General features: G+C 43.0%; 1 protein-coding gene across 17 annotated transcripts in view; it reads left to right on the forward strand.

Moving 5' to 3' along the window:
- SOX6 (SRY-box transcription factor 6) overlaps positions 1-23,247 on the forward strand; it is a 288,239-nt gene that overhangs the window by 74,732 nt on the left and 190,260 nt on the right. Inside the window, exon 1 of one of the 17 annotated variants that reach the window (XM_044271018.1) lies at positions 21,480-21,498. The exons of the other annotated variants lie outside the window; for them this stretch is intronic. The gene's annotated coding sequence lies outside the window, so the exon portion shown is untranslated. Of the gene's footprint in view, positions 1-21,479; positions 21,499-23,247 lie in introns of those variants that run through there. 17 annotated transcript variants of the gene reach the window in all.

Genomic DNA, 23,247 nt, shown 5'->3' on the forward strand with positions numbered 1-23,247 from the left:
AGCGAGCGCTGCGCTCATCCCAGGAACAATTACACACAATTATCTCTCTCATTATAGTCTGTGATTAACACCACGTGCAGGGACCCGGGAGAGCACCGTACGCTTTGTTCTAGCTGGAAAGGTATGAAGAGGGATGTGTAGGAGGTCTGGGCGGCCGGGCAGGAGGACAACCTGTAGGAGATATTCTGTCCCATTTATCTAGGCTTGCTGATATCCCTGCACTTGTCATCGAAGCTACCTGTTCACATGAAAGAAACGGATATTCAAATACAAAAAAACAGCAGCACTTCACTGACTTACCTCAGCGGTGCAGTAATTTCATTCAGTGGTGGTGTACACAGTGTGACGCTCCAGCTCATGGGCTCCGGAATGTAAAAGACCAAAGAATGACTGCTGCACGCCTACAGTACAGTTCAGAATAATAGCAGTCCAAGATCATTAACCTGATAAATCACAGTTTTTGGTAGAAGTGATATTTCTACATGGCAGATAATCTAACTGTAAGTGCATTAGAGTAAGGGTACTTTCACACTTGCGTTAAACTTTTCTGGTATTGAGTTCCGTCCTAGAGGCTCATTACCGGAAAAAAAACACTTTATCCTAATGCATTCTGAATGGAGAGCAATCCGTTCAGTATGCACCAGGATGTCTTCAGTTCAATCACTATGTTTTTTGGATGGAGAAAATTTTCTCCATCAAAAATTCGGAACACTTGCCAGAATTATTTTCCATTGAAATGCATTAATGCCGGATCTGGCCCCAAGTGTTCAAGAAAAACGGATCCTGTCTAAAAATTTTAAAAAGATAAATACCGGATCAGTTTTTCCGGATGACAACCAGAGAGACGGATTCGGTATTGCAATGCATTTGTGAGATGGATCCGCATCCAGATCTGTCTACAAATGCTGTCCGTTTGCATACAGATTGCCGGTAGGAAGTTCCAGCAATCAGAACACGCATGCCTCTCATTTCTAGTAATAGACAAAACAGCCCCAACAATCAGGACCTACATGTCGATCATTCTGAGTAATAGAGAAAGACCAGCCCAACAATCAGGAAATGCATTCCACTCATCCTTAGTTATAGAAAACACAACCCCAACAATCAGGACCTGCATGCTGCTCATTCTTAATAATAGAAAAAAACACCCCTAACAATCAGGACCTGCATGCCGTTCATTCTGAGTAATAGAGAAAAAGAGACTCAACAAGCAGGACCTGCATGCTGCTCATTCTTAATAATAGAAAAAAACAGGCTCAACAATCAGGGCCTGCATGCTGTTCATCCTAAGTTATAAAAAAAAACAGGTCACCAGTATCTGATCGGTGGAGGTTCGACACTCAGGACCCCCCCCGACCAGTTACGTCATGTTCATGGGTCACGTGGCCTAGGTGCAGCTCAGCCCCATTGAAGTGAATGGGGCTGAGCTGCGATACCAAGCACATCCACTATACAATATATGGCGCTGTGTTTGGGGAGCTGAGAGAAGTCCACATTGCTACTACCAGGGTGGGTGCTTTCTCAAACAGCTGATCGGCAAGGATCTTGGATGCCGGACCCTTTTCGCTCAGATACTGATGACCTATCTAGAGGATAGGTAATCATATGTCATCAGTTACAAAATCTTAGAAAACCCCTTTATCAATTCTGGCACTTGTTTAAGGCAGGAGGCTGGCAAATGTTGCACATGTTAGTTATAGTAAGTTATAGATTAAAAAGTTGATTGGTGAGGAAAAACATTGAGAAGTGCAGCAGTTTATAGGCTGCTCTGCTCAAATGATCTAAGATGCCTTGAAGGTGTAAACAAAACCTGGAGGAAGCGGAGAACTACTGTTCGAATGGATGGAAGAATAGTGCAGTGGCTCAGCCAATGATGACTTCCAGAAAGATGAGAGAAGATCTGAACTTGCCAGTGAGTCCTGCTACAATCAGAAGATGATGATATGAAGCCAATGATCCCCTCAGAAAGATGAGAAGATCTGAAGATACCAGTGAGCTCTGCTACACAATCAGAAGACTATGACATGAAGTCAGTGATCACCTCCAGAAAGATGAAAGAAGATCTGAAGATACCAGTGAGCTCTGCTACAATCAGAAGACAATGAAGTGAAGCCAATGATCACCTCCAGAAAGATGAAAGAAGATCTGAAGTCACCAATGAGTCCTGCTAAAATCAGAAGATGATAAAGTGAAGCCAATGATCCCCTCCAGAAAGATGAGAGAAGATCTGGAGATACCAGTGAGCTCTGCTACAATCAGAAGACGATGGAGTGAAGCCAAGTATCCAGCAAGAACTCAGCAAAGTCCTGAAGATGTTATTTGCCAAGGAACACACTGACTGGCCGAAAGAGAAATGGATCAGCAGTCTGTGGACTGATGAGAGCAGAATTTTGGTTCTAGTGACCACAGACAGTGAAGTCCCCCAAGCACTGAATTCAAGCTACAGTCCACTGTGAAGACAGTAAAGCATGGTGGGGTAGAAATCCTGATAGGATGTGTCCTATACCGTATTGCTGGGCCTATTTATTACATACAAGGGATCATGGATCTGTGTGACTATATCAGAATACTGAAGCAGATCGTGTTGTCCTATGCCGAAGAAGAAATGCCCTGGAAATGGAAGAAGACAAAGATTCACTACTCACCAGTAAGAGAACAGCATCTTGGTTATAAACAAACAGGATTGAGGTAATGGGGCGGCCATCCAATCCCCCAACCTCAGTCCCATAGAGAGCTAAAATTTGCAGTTTTTGAGGCAAAACCCAAAAATGCAGAAGATCTGTGGAGTGTAGCCCAATCATACTGGACTGAAGACCTCTTGAGAGGGGCCAGAAGTTGGTCGACTTCATGAAGCACAGAAGTCAAGATGTTCTCAGAAACAATGGTGATGCTGCTAAATAGAAGTTCAGTCACGCAAAATAAAGTGAAATCTTAAAGTTTTTCAGTTTATACATTCAATTTTTGAGTTTTTAAAAAAAAATGTTGGCACTGTTATTTTTTTGAGCTGCCTAATATTACTTCTTTAGGTTCTGTGAAGGATTAACACAAACTGGAGAAATGTTCTTGTGTTGATTTTGAGTTGAATGTGAAGTGTTTTCAGGGCATTTATGGAAGGAAGACGTATAAGAAGGATTTTCTGCTTTATTTGCGTTTTTAATCTCGCTGCAATTTTTTGAACACTACTGTAGTTCTCTTCAAATAATAAATCTGAGTTTATTCTCCAAACGTTGTGACCTTTCAACTATAAAAAGACTGTAGTCGAAACGTCGCAATGCTTGGTGAATAAACTCAGATTTACAATTTGAAGACAGCTAGAGTGCCAAGTGTCTGGCCCCCACCTGGTAGAGTCGTCAAGCAGCACAATGAACTTCTATAGGGTGGGACTGGGTGACAGCGCGTATACTCCACAAGATCAGTCAACAGCTCCTAATGAGTATCCACATACCACAGGCACTATAGATGGAGATCTGTCCCTATATGTGGATGATGAGTATAGACTGTAATGTATTAGAAGATGGATGCAGGTTTACATGCAGAGAGTTCCCTCAATGTGAGGAAAATGAGAAAAGAACAGCTGGAGAACGTCATGTGACTGAGCGGAGACTGACACAGTATAACATGCTAGGGGTGCTTGAGCACTGATCACACAAGGTGGGGCCCCCTTATTTTGTGTTCTGCAGCAGGGTATATGTGGAGGTCACGTTAATATTGGATGGCATCTCCTCTTGCTGCCATACATTTTGCCCCTCTGGCATGATGGCGGTCATACAGATGCTGGATCTCCTGTGGTTATACCAATGCTGGATATCCTCCTGTGGTGGCGGTCATACAGATGCTGGATCTCCTGTGGTTATACAAATACTGGATATCCTCCTGTGGTGACGGTCATACAGATGCTGGATATTCTCCTCTGATGACGGACATACAGATGCTGGATATCCTCCTGTGATGGTGGTCATACAGATGCTAGATATTCTCCTCAAATGGCGGACAGACAGATCCTGGATATACTCCTGTGGTGGCGGTCATACAGATGCTGGATATCCTCCTGTGGTGGCGGTCATACAGATGCTGGATATCCTCCTGTGATGGCGGTTATAAAGATGCAGGATATCCTCCTGTAGTTGCAGTCATACAGACACTGGATATCCTCCTGTGGTTGCAGTCATGCAGACACTGGATATCCTCCTGTGGTTGCAGTCATGCAGACACTGGATATCCTCCTGTGGTTGCAGTCATGCAGACACTGGATATCCTCCTGTGGTGGCGGTCATACAGATGCTGGATATCCTCCTGTGGTGGCGTTCATGCAGACACTGGATATCCTCCTGTGGTGGCGTTCATACAGACACTGGATATCCTCCTGTGGTGGCGGTCATGCAGACACTGAATATCCTCCTGGGCTATGTAATTTCAAGCTCTGGAACAAGTATAGAATAGAAAGAGAAAATCAATCCAGCTCACCACTCCACCAGTCCAGTTCACAGTCCACACATATAGGACGATGCATGTGAATAATGCCGCTCCGGCTGCGGGTTGACCACATCAAAGGTAGAGAAAGCTCCAGCAACATGTCCTAAAATCTTCTCATTTTCCCCATTGCAATGAACATGCACCTTCTTAGGCTAGTTTCACACTAGTGCTAAACCATTCCGGCAGGCTGTGCTGGTAGAGGAACAGCCTGCTGGAGTTCATCATATTCAGCATTGGTATTTGTATGCTGGCAGCATTATTTGTCCTGCTGTATCCTGGCACCAATGCCGGATCCCCGCCAAGTGTCATTATAGTCAGTGGGGCCTGGTGGTGCTGCGGCAGTTTCCTCTGCCGGAACAGTTTGGCACTAGTGTGAAATTGGCCTTAGGTTACAGTGTTTTAAATATGACCTAATAAAGATTTTAGTTTTCTCTACTTTTGTCAATTCCAAGCTCTTCCATCTCTGAGCCGTGGTTAAGACAAGTTGCTTGTTGGCGGCTGTACATGGGAGACCTGTCATCCCATTCAGTCCCAGACATTCTCAATGGGGGGAGAGATCTGGTGATGGAGTTGGGGAGCTTTTGGAGAAACCTTATCTAGCGCGGGCAGTGGGTGGCGACATTATCTTGTCTCCTGAGTCATATAAGGCTACTTTCACACTTGCGTTGTGAAGATCCGGCAGGCAGTTCTGTCGCCGGAAATGCCTGCCGGATCCGGAAATCCGTGTGCAAACGGATAGTATTTGTAGACTGTTCCGGATGCGGATCCCCCTAACAAATGCATTGAAACACCGGATCCGTCTCTCCGGTGTCATCCGGAAAAATGGATTTGGTATTTTTATTTTATTTTTGCATTTTTAAAGGTCTGTGCATGCGCAGACCGGAAAATCGGATCCGTTTTGCCGGAACACTTGGTGCCGGATCCGGCATAAATGCATTTTAATGGAAAATAATGCCGGATGCAGCATTTTGGCAAGTGTTCCAGAATTTTGGACGAAGAAAATACTGCAGCGTGCTGCGGTATTTTCTCCGGCCAAATACCGGTAAGAGTGACTGAAATGAAGACATCCTGATGCATCCTGAACGGATTGCTCTCCATCCAGAATGCATTGGGATACAACTTTTTTCCGGTATTAAGCCCTTAGGACAGAACTCAATACCGGAAAACTTTAACGCAAGTGTGAAAGTACCCTAAGGCAGTAGGACTGAATCCACAATGCCCTGGACATACTCCCTCCAGATGAGAACAGCCATGGTAGCTAATGCTGCCCACACCAGGACATCTGATGCTGGTCTTGTGTGTCTCCGCACTATGCATGATTGCAGTAGGTGCTCTCCAGCCTCCTTTGAGCTCTGACTCCACCATTAGTACCAGGGCGAAACCTGCTTTTATCACTGAACACTTTTGTTTGCCACTCATGCCTCCAGTGGGTTCTTTCGAGTCACCAGTGTGGACGCTCTTGGCAATGATGAGAGGTCAATGCAGTGTATGAATGAAGTTCTGCTTCAAGTAGACGGTTTCTTATGGTCTTGGCCATACCAGAATTTTTTGATGCCATGTCTGTCCTATTAGATACAGCAGCAGCGAGTGAGCACCCAGAACCCTCTCTATGTGTGTGAGCGTCCTCCTCTGACCACTGTCCATACCACCGATGCACTACAGAAACCTCTCCAACTCTTTCTGATATTTGATGAAAGGACCATCAGCTTCTCGAAGTCCCCCTATTTGGCCCCTTTCAAAGTCTGTTAATTGCACAAATGGTGGACACTCTTGTCTAGAAGGATAGTGCACATTTCAACAGCAGCCAATCACCAGTCCTGTAAGAGAAAAGATGAAAAACTACAACAATGACAGACAAAAAAACAACAGTGATACCAGACAAAAAACTACAGCAGCAATGACAGACAAAAAAACATCAGTGATGACACAAAAAATTACAACAGTGTTGACAGACACAAACTACAACAGTTATGACAAACTACAGCCGCAATGACAAAATAAATCACTGATCACAGACAAAAACAATGATGACAGATAAAAAGTGCAGCATCTGTATGTAAATAAGGGATCTCCAGGTAACGCCCTCCAGCATTGCCAAATTGTAAAATGGGCTTTTTATCATTCTAGTTACAGTAGTGTAGATGATATACCCCGGTATTTGGAGTGACATTACCTCTGGTATATGGATGAAGATACAGGCTGATATATAGTTGATATACCCCGGTATGTGGAGTGATATTACCTCCAATATATGGATAAAGATACAGGCTGATATATAGTTGATATACCCTGATATTTGGAGTGATATTACCTCCAATATATGGATGAAGAAACAGACTGATATATAGTTGATATACCTCAATATTTTGAGTGATACTAACTCCGGTATATGGATGAAGATACAGGCTGATATATAGTTGATATACCTCGGTATTTGGAGTGATATTACCTCTGGTATATGGATAAAGATACAGACTGATATATAGCTGATATACCCCGGTATTTAGAGTGATATCACCTCCAGTATATGGCTGAAGATACAGGCTGATATACAGTTGATATACCCTGGTATTTGGAGTGACATTACCTCCAGTATATGGATGAAGATTCAGGCTGATATATAGTTGATATACCCCGGTATCTGAAATGATATTACCTCCAGTATATGGATGAAGATACAGGCTGATATATAGTTGATATACCCTGGTATTTGGAGTGACATTACCTCCAGTATATGGATGAAGATTCAGGCTGATATATAGTTGATATACCCCGGTATCTGAAATGATATTACCTCCAGTATGTGGAAGAAGATACAAACTGATATATAGTTGATATACCTCGGTATTTAGAGTGATATCACCTCCAGTATATGGATGAAGATACAGGCTGATATATAGTTGATATACCTCGGTATTTAGAGTGATATCACCTCCAGTATATGGATGAAGATACAAACTGATATATAGTTGATATACCTCGGTATGTGGAGTGATATTACCTCTCATATATTGATGAAGGTACAGGATATATAGGCATTATATCGATAGAACCATGTCCTGGTATGTGGATGGAGATGTACCCCAATACTATGGCCATACAGCCCAATAGAGGGGAGATAATAGTGACCTATATTGTGTTCCATTAAATGAAATAACTATCTGTTCTGTCTAATGGCGCTAATGATGTGTGCAGCTTCTCGCCATGATTCCTCGCCGGAGATGAACGTGACATGTATTCCTCCTCCATGAATGAATGCTTGAAGTAATTATGGGGTACGCTGAGTGGAATTAGGCAGTGTCTTCAGCACATGAACACCACCACACAGCACCCTGTTATTAAATCACAGGCTTTCGAGACTCATCTTATACCTGAATTCCTCCATTTACACAATATAAACTTTATATAATCTGCACATAGCTGAAATAATAAAGGGATGCGGCGAGAAAGCACCCATGAAAGGGCACTGCACTTATGTAATGTGGGGCGATAGCTGGCTGGAAATGGGGTTCATCTATTCGTATGAAAATACCTCCATGAACTGCAGGGAATGCCAGCCTCTCACCTATGTCCTCTCACCAACCCTATGGCAGTAGAGGTCAGGATATCGTCCTCCAGTCACATGTTCACATCAGAAGTTCATTTTTTGTGTGACTGGTTTTCTTCTTTACTGACGGTTCCTAAGTGAGGATTAAACACCAGAAGAAGGAAAGCCATTGCTCATTTGCTCCATGTATTAATCATTGACCGTTCATCTCTTGTATCATAGTCTCCCTCATTGCTCGTTTGATCTATAATTGGTTGTTCTCCTCTAATATTATTGGCTTCATTGTTACTCATTTACCCCATATCATAGAATCCGTCATTACTCGTTCTCCCCCTCTTGTATCATAGACTCCATCATTACTCCTTCTCCCCCTTGTATCATAGACTCCATCATTACTCCTTCTCCCCCTTGTATCATAGACTCCATTATTCCTTCTACCCCTCTTGTATCATAGACTCCATCATTACTCCTTCTCCCCCTTGTATCATAGACTCCATCATTACTCCTTCTACCCCTTTTGTATCAGACTCCATCATTATTCCTTCTCCCCCTTGTATCATAGACTCCATTATTCCTTCTACCCCTCTTGTATCATAGACTCCATCATTACTCCTTCTCCCCCTTGTATCATAGACTCCATCATTACTCGTTACATAGTTGATACGGTTTAAAAAAGACATACTGTAAGTCCATCAAGTTCAACCAAGGGATAGGTGGGGACACGAATCCCAGAAGAAAAAGTGCGACTCAAATTTCTACACGTTTTCATAAGTATTAATGTTGTTTACTTTGAAAGATTTATCTAAACGCTTTCTAAACCAGTCCACTGTTCTTGCTGTGACCACATCCTGAGAAAGTATATTCCACAGATTCACAGTTCTTACAGTAAAGAAGCTTTGACGCTTCTGGAGACTGAACTTTTTCTTCTCCAGTCGGAGGCAGTGCCCCCTTGTCTTTTCAGGGCATTTTACATGGAACAGTTTTTCACTGTATTTTTTGTATGGCCCATTTATATATTTGTATAGGTTAATCATGTCCCCCCTTAGATGTCTCTTCTCAAGACTAAATAAATTCAATTCTTTTAATCTTTCTTCATAACTAAGACCCTCCAGGCCCCTTATCAGTTTAGTCGCTCTCCTCTGTACTTTTTCCAGCTGCGGAGCATCCTTTCTATGGACTGGTGCCAAGAACTGAACTGCATATTCCAGATAAGGCCCGGGACCATTCTGAAAAGGAATCATTGACCACAACTCTCTGGACACGGTCCTTCAGTGAGTTTTCAATCCAATGACAAACTATACTTTCTAAGCCTATAGACCTTACTTTATCTATTAAACATCAATGAGGGACAGTATCAAAGCCTTTGCAAAATCCATAAACACTACATCCACAGCCGCCCCTCTGTCCAGGCTACTACTCACCTCACTACATCCAGAGCTGCCCCTCTGTCCAGGCTACTACTCACTTCACTACATCCACAGCCGCCCCTCTGTCCAGGCTTCTACTCACCTCACTACATCCACAGCTGCCCCTCTGTTCAGGCTTCTACTCACCTCACTACATCCACAGCCGCCCCTCTGTCCAGGCTTCTACTCACCTCACTACATCCACAGCCGCCCCTCTGTCCAGGCTTCTACTCATCTCCTCATAAAAACTAATCAGATTAGTCTGAAAACTTCTGTCCTTGGTAAACCCATGTTGGTTATCACTTATAATATTATTTATAGTCCCATACTCTTGTATATTGTCCCTTTTAAAGTGGTATTCCCATCACAATGATCACTGTTAAATCTGTTAATGATTTGACAGTGATAATTTTTGTAAATACATTTTGTTACCCAATTCCCACCCTTTTTGAGAAAATAAGTCCCCTCTTACCTGATTGTTGTCTTTCGTCTCCCCTGGTTACGGCCACCTCTCGCCTGTCGAATCCCGTGGCCGTGCTTGCACAGAAGACTGAAGATTTTCTCCCGGCCGGGCTGCGCAATGTCCTGAACACGCACACCGCCGCGCATGCGTCATGATGACTTCTTCCTGGCCAGTATAGTACAGAGCCGGGAACGCGCACGCCGGCTCTGTATAGCCAAGAATAAGTCACCATGGCGCATGCATAGCGGCGTGCGGGTTGAAGGCCGGTTACCGTCACTTTATTGAATGATGAACAGTAAATATCATCCGCTCTTTCACTTTTATCAAGGTTGTCGCAATTTGGAATCTTATTATATGGACACTGGAGGGTTCATTATATAGAGAGGGTTTATACATAGACACTAGGGGGTTTATTATATATACACCAGAGGGTTTATTATATAGACACCAGGGGGGAGTCATTACATAAGCACCATGGAGTTTTATTATATAGACACTCAAGGGTTTGTTATATAGACACCAGGAGTATTTATGTATACACACAAGAGGGTTTATTATATAGACACCAGAGGGTTTATTACATAGATGCCAGAGTTTTATTATATAGACACCAGACGGTTTATCATTTGTATAATGGGAGGTTTATTACATAGAGGTGGTTTATTATATAGCTAGTGGGATCTTTATATTTATATTAGTGCCGCGCTCTTCATGCAGGAGCCCTCATACATGACATGCAATCCTGGTAGCTGGGTGATGTGATTCTTCGTGGCTCATGTTCCTGACGTTTCGGCTCTTATATGAATATTCAGTGTCGTCTCCTCGGGCGCCCAGTGTGCGGAGATGAAAGAGCTGCGTTAAGTCTATATTTATACTTGTGTGTGTTTGTTATTGCTGTTCGATGTGATGTCTTCAAAGCCGTCGCTCATCTCTCAGATGGAAAAACAAGAAGTTGTGCCATTGCCTACATGATATTAGAGCCTAACCCCCAACCCCAGCCATCTCCTGGCACGGCTGCCTCAGCACTTGGCAAATACAATAAGAAAGCGCCGGGATGGATGCAAATATGCGGCTTCTGAATGCCAATATTTGCAATATTCATGGAAACCATGAAAAATAACGACAGCAGGAGATCCCATTCACCAAGCCAGTAGCAGAGCTTCAAAAACGCCCCCGGTCCACCACACCCAGGCCTGGAACAGCTGAGGAGCGCGGAGGGTCGCAGGACGCTGTCACGTATTGTCTTCTGCTGCCTTCTTGACGCCACTGCCCTCCTTTTCCACACTTGATGAAACTTTTCCCTTCAGCGCATTTTCTCTCTAGAAAGCAAAAACTTAATAATTAAACAGCAATTTTGGTGCCAACATTTGCAGAATGTCCAAACGGGCGCCCCCTAAATCACCGCTACGTGCTGCCATTGTTTAGGGTTGTGGTTTTTCATTCTGAGTATTTTGGGTGTTTTGATTAGAAATAAATGGTAATTCGATCCTTCTCGGCAGTTGCAGCCGGAGCTGTGGCTGGGGAATCCTCCTCTACTCCGTTCTTCATCTCCCCAAAGCGGCTTCTTCCTCGGATTCCCGCAGCAGATGAGTCTGCAGGTCGGAGGTTTTATAAAGGATGCTTGTCTATTTATCTTCTCGGCTCGGTCTGTGGGTGGCAGATAATGTTGATTTTGGTTTGTTAAATACTCGGAGGAGATTGTCACATTGTGCGCTGTGACATTCCGGAGGAAGCGCGTTGGATATTCTGGCAGTAATCAGATGTAATTACAATGGAGCTCCTCGTTTGCTGAGCGCCGCCGTAGCCTGGAGCATCTTATCTCATCTCCTCAATTGTCAGTGTCTGGAGCTGTGAATGTTCTCAGCACCACGCTGGGTGAAAATGGCTTTATTTACAACGTAATGAAGTGTTTACGAGGAGCAACAAAGGGAGATAAGGACGTAATCTTCCCCCATACAATACCCGGCCGTGTCACTACATCACCAGACGCTCCGCACGCCGGCCGCAGCCATGGACTGAAGTCCTCATTCAGTTGGGACCATGCTATATTATTATTTTATTACAACACCTTCCTGGGGTCCAGATTTCCACCTCTCTGGTGTCCTATATGAGCCAGTCTCATGGACCACTCATGGACACCGCAGACAAAAAACGTTCCAGGCCCAAAGGATGATATCCCATATCAGCCAAGCAGATATCTATCTGTAGACAGCTTTTTCAGGAATTCTTACCCCTCATCAGTATAGTGTGCTGTTGTCGTTGGCTGGATTAGGCCTCATTACGGGTTCCTGGTTCTCACTGCGGGCAATGCTCCATGGGAGAAAAAGTATGCAGATTAGCTCTCCTGTAGAAGGAAGACCATCTAGTGCCCTGCTGTCCATTATTACAGAACGGCAAGAAGCCCAAAACTGATGTCTACCATCCGATATGAGAGAGTTTTCTTCCTCTGGAAGAGAGATAATTTGCATAATCTTTCCCATGGAGCATGGCCTGCAAGTAAGTCTCAATTCACTTGCTATATAGAAAAGTGTAGAAAGACTGAGCACTCGCCAGCTAGACCAATTGGAGAACAAACGAATATGTAGCAAAATATTTTATTTAATATTTAAATAAAGCCCTGAATCTAAAAATGTAGCGGAATCAATAATATAATATACAATAAAAAATTTGATGTTCACATATAATGAATACACCTGTAGTAAAAAATGCGGTTATATATATATAGCTTAACCAGTGACTGATCGCATATTTATTACAATATCCCGATCTGGACATTATATTTGGCATATTCCCCGAACTGATCAGCAGTCTACCAAATATTTATTCCAATTTTCTACATATGCACTGTGAACAATTGCCCTAACATGTTTTTTATTATTGTTTAAGCTATATATATATAACCGCATTTTTTACTACAGGTGTATTCATTATATGTGAACATCAAATTTTTTATTGTATATTATATTATTGATTCCGCTACATTTTTAGATTCAGGGCTTTATTTAAATATTAAATAAAATATTTTGCTACATATTCGTTTGTTCTCCAATTGGTCTGGCTGGCGAGTGCTCAGTCTTTCTACACTTTTCTATATATTATTCTACCTATGACTGGGTGAGTCATAAATAGACTTAGTAGCACCCATTTCCACAACTGTATGCGGAGTGAGCCACCATACCATAAATATATTCCTTTTTGATCAATTCACTTGCTGATCTCTTCATTGAGAACCAGCGCCCGCCCAGGCCTGGTGGACAAATCAGTATCTGCTGACCCTTTATTATTGAATCATTTATTCTGTACATTAATTGTTAGAAGTTTTTATCACTCATATTAGACTAGAAGCCTCCATAAGTTTTGTGTGAGCCGGTATAATACAACCATTGGCTCATTCTGGAATATAAGAAGAGTCAGATCTGTCCTTACTTGAATGCTTGGCTGCAGGTCATGCACGTCTCTGTTCACACTGATACAGACACACAGATGGCAATGCAGATCGCGACCTGGCTGCACGCGGTGCAGGGAATTTATCAAAGGATTTTTTCTGGTTGCACATTTTGCTGCAAATCTTTTTTAGTCAAAACTTTGTGGCTGTTTACCTTTTTTTTGCTTCTCTTGTAACTTTTCATATGTGCAAGAACGTGGGCGTGGTTTACCTTTGGGGGTGGAGCCTCCCACGGCCTGACAGTTTATTATACTCTCGGCCAGGTGTACAGATTAGCGCATTTCTTCTGCAGCACATAGCCGATGTACACTTCATGGACTGCCAGTAATGTGCCGAACTTAACGAGCGCCGTCGTACTCATGCACTTGAGATTACCGCACGCATAACGCTCAGGTCTGAATAAATTCCCCCCTGCGCTTCTAGAGAGGATTCAGAATGGGAAATGAGCCGAGCTGCCCGGGCTCCTGACTGATGCATTTCACCTGTGCTGATACATTGTAACAAACTGTCAACACAGATTTTAGATTTTTTTTTATTTCCCAGAGGATAATCTGGCCTGAATGCCGATGTAGCAGATGATCTGGTTGCATGGCTTTTTAAACTCTTTCCTTTCACTGACAGCAAGCAGGGATCCTGAAAATGCCAAAGGTTTGAAACATGAAGAAAGTTCTGCCGTGATGATGTTTTATGTACAGAAAACTGGACGATCCCTGTAACTTGTATGCATGTGGAGGTCTTCTCTGGCTGGGATTCAGACTCCCATCATCCGGTCTGCTGCATTGGAGTTGCTGTTCCTCCACCTCTTAGAGTCAGTAATCACTCTTGTGCTGCGGAGTTACGGTATTACCGTTATTGACCATGCCAGGTGGGCCCGTTATATGGGGCAGTAGTACGAGAGGGGCCCCCTGGGCCCCTATTTACTGGCAGCAGAATGTCGCCCCTTACTGACCCGTGGGCCACTTCACGGCCGAGAGGCATCCGTCCCGGAATAGAAGCACAAGTGGTTCAGTGGCCATTACTACCACTGTGACATTCACCCCCCAGCCAAGACCCCCCTTAACTCATGCTTTACAGTGCAGCGCCACTCTTGGAAAGTGTCGCTGGTCTGGATGTGACAAGAGTACAAGGCATGATGTCACTTCAGCTATGGATGTGAGAGTATAGGGCATCACCGTAGAATTGTGACTACAGCTCTGGAAGTGACTAGAGTACAAGACATGATGTGACAGCAGAATTCTGACTGCAGCTCTGGATTACAGCTGGCCATACGCATTACATTAATGTAACAACATTAGGGATAGGGACCATAGATTGTGAGCCCCATTTGGGACAGTGAGTGATGCTAATGTCTGTAAAGTGCTGCGGAATATACTAGCGTTATATAAGTGCATAATATAAATAAAAAATTTCCACAGGACTTCCATCGAATGTGTATGGGGCCTCCAAACAGCAGATGTTGGAGAGATTGCCAGAACTGTAACTGCAGCTCTGGATGCAGCTGTACTAGGAATACAGCTATATAGATGACAAGAGTAAGATAGGATGTAACATAGTAACATGGTACATAAGGCCGAAAAAAGACATTTGTCCATTCAGTTCGGCCTGTCATCCTGCAAGTTGATCCAGAGGAAGGCAAAAAAACCCTGTGAGGTAGACAGCAGAATTGTGAGTGCAGCTGTGGATGTGACTGGAGTATATGATGTCACTCAGTATAAGGCTACTTTCACACTAGCGTTAAAGTTTTCTGGTATTGCGTTCCGTCATAGGGGCTCAATACCGGAAAAAAACGCATCAATTTTGTCATAAGACCTATCGCATTCTGAATGGAAAGCAATCCGGATGTCTTCGTTCTGTCCCTTTTACGCAGCATGCTGCGGTATTTTCCCCGGCCAAAATTCCGGGACACTTGCTGGGAATGCCACATTGATTTCCATTGAAATGTATTAATGCCGAATCCGGTACCAAGTGTTCAAGTGCTGCAGTGCCGGATCCGGTTTTCCGGTCTGCGCATGCGCAGAACTTTTAAAAATGTGAAAAAACGAATACCGAATCCGTTTTTCCCGATGACGGCGGAGAGACTGATACAGTATTTCAATGCATTTGTCAGACGGATCCGCATTCAAATGATCTCAGTTTGCATGCGGATTTCCGGATCCGGCTAGCAGGCGGCAACAGAACTGCCTGCCGGATTCTTCCAACGCTAGTGTGAAAGTACCCTTAGTAGTAAGTGAAGCCAGCAATCTCAGCACTGTATGACGGTGTAACCTGTGAGATGACGGTTGCGCTGTCTGCCACTCTGCGCGCATTCTGAGTGTATTTCTGTGAATGAAACATCTGTCACTTTTCATTTGTCACAGGAGCCTTGTGTACAGATGCAGAATTTTTATTTCTGCCTTTTAAATATTTGCCTGACCTTCATATGTATTTACCCTGTCTGTGCGGTGGATGGGGGAGTGGGCTCCCACAGCTCTAGACGTGTGCATCCTGAGACTATATGGAGTCACCTGCATCCTGGGACTATACGGCGTCACCTGCGTTTTCAGAGTATACAATATCACTTGTTTCCTGGGATTGCATGGCGTCACCTGCATCCTGGGATTATACTGCATCACCTGCATCCTGGGATTGTACGGCGTCACCTGCATCCTGGGATTGTATGGTATCACCTGCACCATGGGATTATACGGCGTCACCTGCATCCTGGGATTGTACGGCGTCACCTGCATCCTGGGATTGTACGGCGTCACCTGCATCCTGGGATTGTACGGTGTAACCTGCATCCTGGGATTGTATGGTGTAACCTGCATCCTGGGATTGTATGGTGTAACCTGCATCCTGGGATTGTATGGTGTAACCTGCATCCTGGGATTGTATGGCGTCACCTGCATCCTGGGATTGTACGGCGTCACCTGCATCCTGGGATTGTACGGTGTAACCTGCATCCTGGGATTGTATTGTGTAACCTGCATCCTGGGATTGTATGGTGTAACCTGCATCCTGGGATTGTATGGTGTAACCTGCATCCTGGGATTGTATGGTGTCAACTGGATTTTAAAGGGTAACTGTCATGTTTTCATCAAAAATTCTATTTTAGCTTATGTTACTGTTGCAGCAGAATTATGCATAAAGCAGTCTTTAGTTTCTTCACTTACCACTGTTTTACTTGAGTTTTTCCCTTAGTTTCGGCTGTTTAAACATTTATAATAAGAGGACCTTCTCAAGATAGCTTCTCTGACAGTTCTCTGAGGCCAAAACTGCTTTCCCTCACTTCCCATACATACTTGCTGTAGCCAGCAGCTCCCTGCCAGCCAATCAGATTGGATTACTGAGAGACACGCCTCCTCACTCTGAAGCCTAATGCAGACATGCAGTGTGAAGAACCGCCCCTCCGTCTTCCGGTCTTCTTACCCGGAGACAGAAAAGCCCTAGCAACTGTCTTGTAAGGGAGCAGTGGAAAGGGACAGAAGACATTAATGAAAGCTGTTATTATAAGGTAATTACAGTTTTGACAATCATTGCCAGACTAACTCAGGTATACATGTCTAGCTCTAATGAACTAGCAAATAAAGAAAAATATTATAGTTACCCTTTAAGATTATATGGCATTACCTGCATTTTGGGATTATACGGTGTCACTTGCATCCTGGGATTATACAGTGTCAACTGGATTTTAAAATTATACGGCGTCCCTTATTTTCTTCATTCTTTCTTTTTTATCCATATCCACAAAAATAGAGAACGTGTAGAACACGTGGAGGCTGAACGCTTCTCTCCCTGTTACTCTTCTTACATGATTTGGATATGTTTGATGTAATTTATTTTCCCTGTTTAGGCTCCTCTTACTTGTATTGTGCCAAAATGTTCCACGGCACAGAGATTGGCATAACTCCCATCATCCCTTGTCCCTAAAAGGGCACACAGTCTGATTTCGTATCTCACACACAATAGGGTCAATTTTATAGGAAACCAATAAACCTCCTGCCCCTGTTCCCCCTAGTCTGCCTCCTCTTTTTCATGTTTATCCTCCTCTCCTACTTCCTTCTTCTCTGCCTTGTATTTTTCCTACTCTGCCGTCCCCTTTTCCTCCTTTTTCTTGTTTGTCCTCCTTTTCATCATATTCTTCCTCTTCCATCTTTTTTCTCATGTTTATCCTCCACATCTTCCTCCTCCTCGTATTGTTCCTCCTCCTCTATCTCTTATAGACATCACCACTCTCTACACTTGACAGAAGTGAGTGGCTGGAGAACCACAGGTCCCAGGATACACTGATAGAACACAATAGACAAGAACAAGATACAGAATCTGGAAACTAATGCACAGAGCATACGCTATCCCCAGCAACCACACAACAAAAGGCCTGGACATAAAGAGGATAAGCAATCAACAGCTCTGCCCTAAATTAACCAGGCCAAGATAGGCAATAACCTAACTCAGATGCAAGGCAGAAAATACCTACCCCAAAAATGCTAGCAAGAAAACATGAAGTGATAGGGAACACCCTGTTGTTCCTAACAGCCTCATACTGTTCTTCCTTTGCTACCACCTTTTCCTCTTTCTTTCTCATGTTTATTCTCCTCCTCTACATCCTCCATCTCTTACTTGTCCTGTTTCTTGATCCTTTGTCATCATTCTTCTGCCTTTTTCTCCTTCACTTTCTCATGTCTATTTTTCACTTTCTCCACCTCCTCTTCCTCTTGATCCTGTTTTTCCTCCTCCAGTTCCTCATATTCCTCATTGGACATTTCTTATTGGACATCTTATAGTTAAAAAATCCCGACCATTATTTTACTAAGAGAAAGAAATGAAAGGTAAATGCTTATACTGATATGCAGGCTCTCGGTGAGCCGTATCAAAAGGGACCAAGGGTCCTACACATGTGACCATAGTGACATAACTGCTCGCTGCTGTAGATCTAAATTATATTATACAGGAGGAGACATCATCACTCTCCAGATATCAGGTATATTATACAGGAGGTGACATCACTGCTCTCCAGATATCAGTTATATTATACAGGAGGTGACATCACTGCTCTCCAGATATCAGTTATATTATACAGGAGGTGACATCACTGCTCTCCAGATATCAGTTATATTATACAGGAGGTGACATCACTGCTCTCCAGATATCAGTTATATTATACAGGAGGTGACATCACTGCTCTCCAGATATCAGTTATATTATACAGGAGGTGACATCACTGCTCTCCAGATATAAGATATATTATACAGGAGGTGACATCAATGCTCTCCAGATATCCGTTATATTATACAGGAGGTGACATCACTGCTCTCCAGATATAAGATATATTATACAGGAGGTGACATCACTGCTCTCCAGATATCAGTTATATTATACAGGAGGTGACATCACTGCTCTCCAGATATCCGTTATATTATACAGGAGGTGACATCACTGCTCTCCAGATATCAGTTATATTATACAGGAGGTGACATCACCGCTCTCCAGATATCAGTTATATTATACAGGAGGTGACATCACTGCTCTCCAGATATCAGTTATATTATACAGGAGGTGACATCACCGCTCTCCAGATATCAGGTATATTATACAGGAGGTGACATCACTGCTCTCCAGATATCAGTTATATTATACAGGAGGTGACATCACTGCTCTCCAGATATCAGTTATATTATACAGGAGGTGACATCACTGCTCTCCAGATATCCGTTATATTATACAGGAGGTGACATCACTGCTCTCCGGATATCCGTTATATTATACAGGAGGTGACATCACCGCTCTCCAGATATAAGATATATTATACAGGAGGTGACATCACTGCTCTCCAGATATCAGTTATATTATACAGGAGGTGACATCACTGCTCTCCAGATATAAGATATATTATACAGGAGGTGACATCACTGCTCTCCAGATATCAGTTATATTATACAGGAGGTGACATCACTGCTCTCCAGATATCCGTTATATTATACAGGAGGTGACATCACTGCTCTCCAGATATCAGTTATATTATACAGGAGGTGACATCACCGCTCTCCAGATATCAGTTATATTATACAGGAGGTGACATCACTGCTCTCCAGATATCAGTTATATTATACAGGAGGTGACATCACCGCTCTCCAGATATCAGTTATATTATACAGGAGGTGACATCACTGCTCTCCAGATATCAGTTATATTATACAGGAGGTGACATCACTGCTCTCCAGATATCAGTTATATTATACAGGAGGTGACATCACTGCTCTCCAGATATCCGTTATATTATACAGGAGGTGACATCACTGCTCTCCGGATATCCGTTATATTATACAGGAGGTGACATCACCGCTCTCCAGATATAAGATATATTATACAGGAGGTGACATCACTGCTCTCCAGATATCAGTTATATTATACAGGAGGTGACATCAATGCTCTCCAGATATCCGTTATATTATACAGGAGGTGAAATCACCGCTCTCCAGATATAAGATATATTATACAGGAGGTGACATCACTGCTCTCCAGATATCAGTTATATTATACAGGAGGTGACATCACTGCTCTCCAGATATAAGGTATATTATACAGGAGGTGACATCACCGCTCTCCAGATATCAGTTATATTATACAGGAGGTGAAATCACCGCTCTCCAGATATAAGATATATTATACAGGAGGTGACATCACTGCTCTCCAGATATCCGTTATATTATACAGGAGGTGACATCACTGCTCTCCAGATATAAGATATATTATACAGGAGGTGACATCACTGCTCTCCAGATATCAGTTATATTATACAGGAGGTGACATCACTGCTCTCCAGATATCAGTTATATTATACAGGAGGTGACATCACTGCTCTCCAGATATCCGTTATATTATACAGGAGGTGACATCACTGCTCTCCGGATATCCGTTATATTATACAGGAGGTGACATCACCGCTCTCCAGATATAAGATATATTATACAGGAGGTGACATCACTGCTCTCCAGATATCAGTTATATTATACAGGAGGTGACATCACTGCTCTCCAGATATCAGTTATATTATACAGGAGGTGACATCACCGCTCTCCAGATATCAGTTATATTATACAGGAGGTGACATCACTGCTCTCCAGATATAATATATATTATACAGGAGGTGACATCACTGCTCTCCAGATATCAGTTATATTATACAGGAGGTGACATCACTGCTCTCCAGATATCAGTTATATTATACAGGAGGTGACATCACTGCTCTCCAGATATCCGTTATATTATACAGGAGGTGACATCACCGCTCTCCAGATATAAGATATATTATACAGGAGGTGACATCACTGCTCTCCGGATATCCGTTATATTATACAGGAGGTGACATCACCGCTCTCCAAATATCAGTTATATTATACAGGAGGTGACATCACTGCTCTCCAGATATCAGTTATATTATACAGGAGGTGACATCACCGCTCTCCAGATATCAGTTATATTATACAGGAGGTGACATCACCGCTCTCCGGATATCAGTTATATTATACAGGAGGTGACATCACCCCTCTCCAGATATCAGTTATATTATACAGGAGGTGACATCACCCCTCTCTGGCTATAAGTGTCTAAAACTATTTGTGTAGGAGGTTGGTATTATATCAGCGATCTGTTCGCTGCCAGCTCTGGGTTCAGCTTTCGTTGACTGCACCAGTGTAACAGGAGTAGAGGTTCCCGCTTGTTACTGGTCTCAGGTAGATTTCACCCACATGGCTCCCATGCTGTGATGAATTGGGGCAGGTCCTGTGGAATTCTCTTGTTCAGCCCAGATTTCCGATGAATAATGAGAATTACTGAGGGATTGGGGATGTGACGGCTCGCCGGATGTTTTCTGGTTAGGGAGCATTGTAAGAATTTGTAGCCGGCTCTGGAGCAGTTGTCAGCCCGGCGGTGTCAGAACTGTCCACCCAGAGGCTAAAAATACACACATTAGACCCGCCGGTAAAAATAGAACAAACCAATGCATAATTATCACTCGTCAGCGCCTCGTCCTCAGCAAATCTGCTGTTTTTTTGATTAGGTTTTTCCTGAATTTAAATAATTTTAGATCTTTGTATTTAACTCTTGAGATTCCAGAACAGTGTCTGAACAGCTGGATATGCATCATAAATGCAAACTGGGGAGTTCATGGCAGTGTCATTTGCAGGTAGACGCTCTGTACAAGGATATTTTTATGATCATTTTATTTGAAATTGTTGTCATTATTTACTTTAATGTTTTATTTTTATGATTTCGTAATTTTTTCATATTCATTTTTACGTTTGTGTGTGTGTGTGTGTGTGTGTATATATATATATATATATATATAATATCGTCCTCACCATTTTATTACCTTTGTTATTTTTAGTACTTTTTTCTTTTTATTGATACTTTTATTGTATATTTGTTATTTTTATTATATGATTATTCTTTATTTTTATGGTTACTTTTGTTATATAATTATTGATCATTTTATCCTTTGTTATTATATTTCTTGTTATTGCTGTATTTCGGCCTTTTATGTGATTTGCTGTGTTAGATTTTTTTTTTTTTACTGAATAAGGGTGGGTTCACACTAGCGTTAGGGATTCTGTTATGGCTTTCTGTTATAACATGATTATAACGGAAAATAACGGAACCCATAAGACGGAAGTCAAAACGGAAGCCTTTAAGAGGCATTACGTTTTGATTTGTCATAATAGAAGTCTATGGGAATCATATCGGATCCGTCTGGTTCCCGTTATGCAAGACGGAAAACAAAGTCCTGTCGACGACTTGATTTGTCTGTTCTGCATAACGGGATCCAGACGGACCCGTTATGATTCCCATAGACTTCTATTAATGACGGAAAGCAAAACTGAATGCCTTTTAAAGGCTTCCGATTTGCATTCCATCATAATACAAGTCTATGGGCAGCAAAACGGATCCGTCCTGGTTTTCGTTATGCAGGACAGGACTATGGTGCCCATAGACTTGTATTGTGAAGGATCAAAATGGAATCCCTCTTAAAGGCTTCCGTTTTGATTTCCGTCTTATGGATTCCATTATTTTCCGTTATAACATTGTTATAACGGAAAGCAATAACGGAATACATAACGCTGATGTGGTTGTGATGTGGTTATATTTCCCACAGCCATATTTACTGGTAGTTCTAAACGCGGCATAACGCACTGACATTTTCGCTCTGATACTTGAGGTTCACGTGATGAGTGAGGATTTCAGTTGTAGCTTTAGTCTGATGTACGTGATGAGGACATGGCGCATCTTGTGAGCTGTCGGCGTGCAGAGGCCATGTTGTTTTAGGTTACAGAGCCCCTAGTGTTGTGTTCTTGTGACGACAGGGGCTGGCGACAGAACTGAACCTCTTCTGTTCCATTCTTGGCTAATTTGAAAACTTTCTCACAGACGAGTCAAGTTTTTCAATCATTATGGGTCATAACCCTGAGGAGAAGGTGATGGAAGAAGATGGAGAGCAGATTGTGCACCGGTGGCTGATAAAACTCAGATCCACACGTGTGGAGGTCGGGAGGAGGTTGGGCGCCGGCCGCAGGGTGTCCATACTGCGCCTCTGATTGTTACCATCTGGCCTAGAGGCTGCGCCGTGATAGGAGTGCGTCTTCCTAACAGCCGGCACGCGTCAGTCACACTGTGGAGTCTCTACTGTAAGAGCATTACATGCACGCCCATAGGTGTGGCAGTGTAGAATACCGCTGAGGATGGGTTTCAGGGAGGAATATATGCCGGAATCCATGGGAAATTACTGCCTGGTGATCGTAGCCTATGTACAGTCTGTAAGTGGAAAACTATGGGGGGGGGGGGGATCTGATGCAGATTGGCAGATAACTGTCTGAAGGCAATGAGGGGGGTCTTCTAATCTGTAATAATAATGGAGGCTGCAGCGTCACCGGCATAATGG

Source organism: Bufo gargarizans, chromosome 10 (genome assembly GCF_014858855.1).
Source record: "Bufo gargarizans isolate SCDJY-AF-19 chromosome 10, ASM1485885v1, whole genome shotgun sequence".
NCBI lineage: Eukaryota > Metazoa > Chordata > Amphibia > Anura > Bufonidae > Bufo > Bufo gargarizans.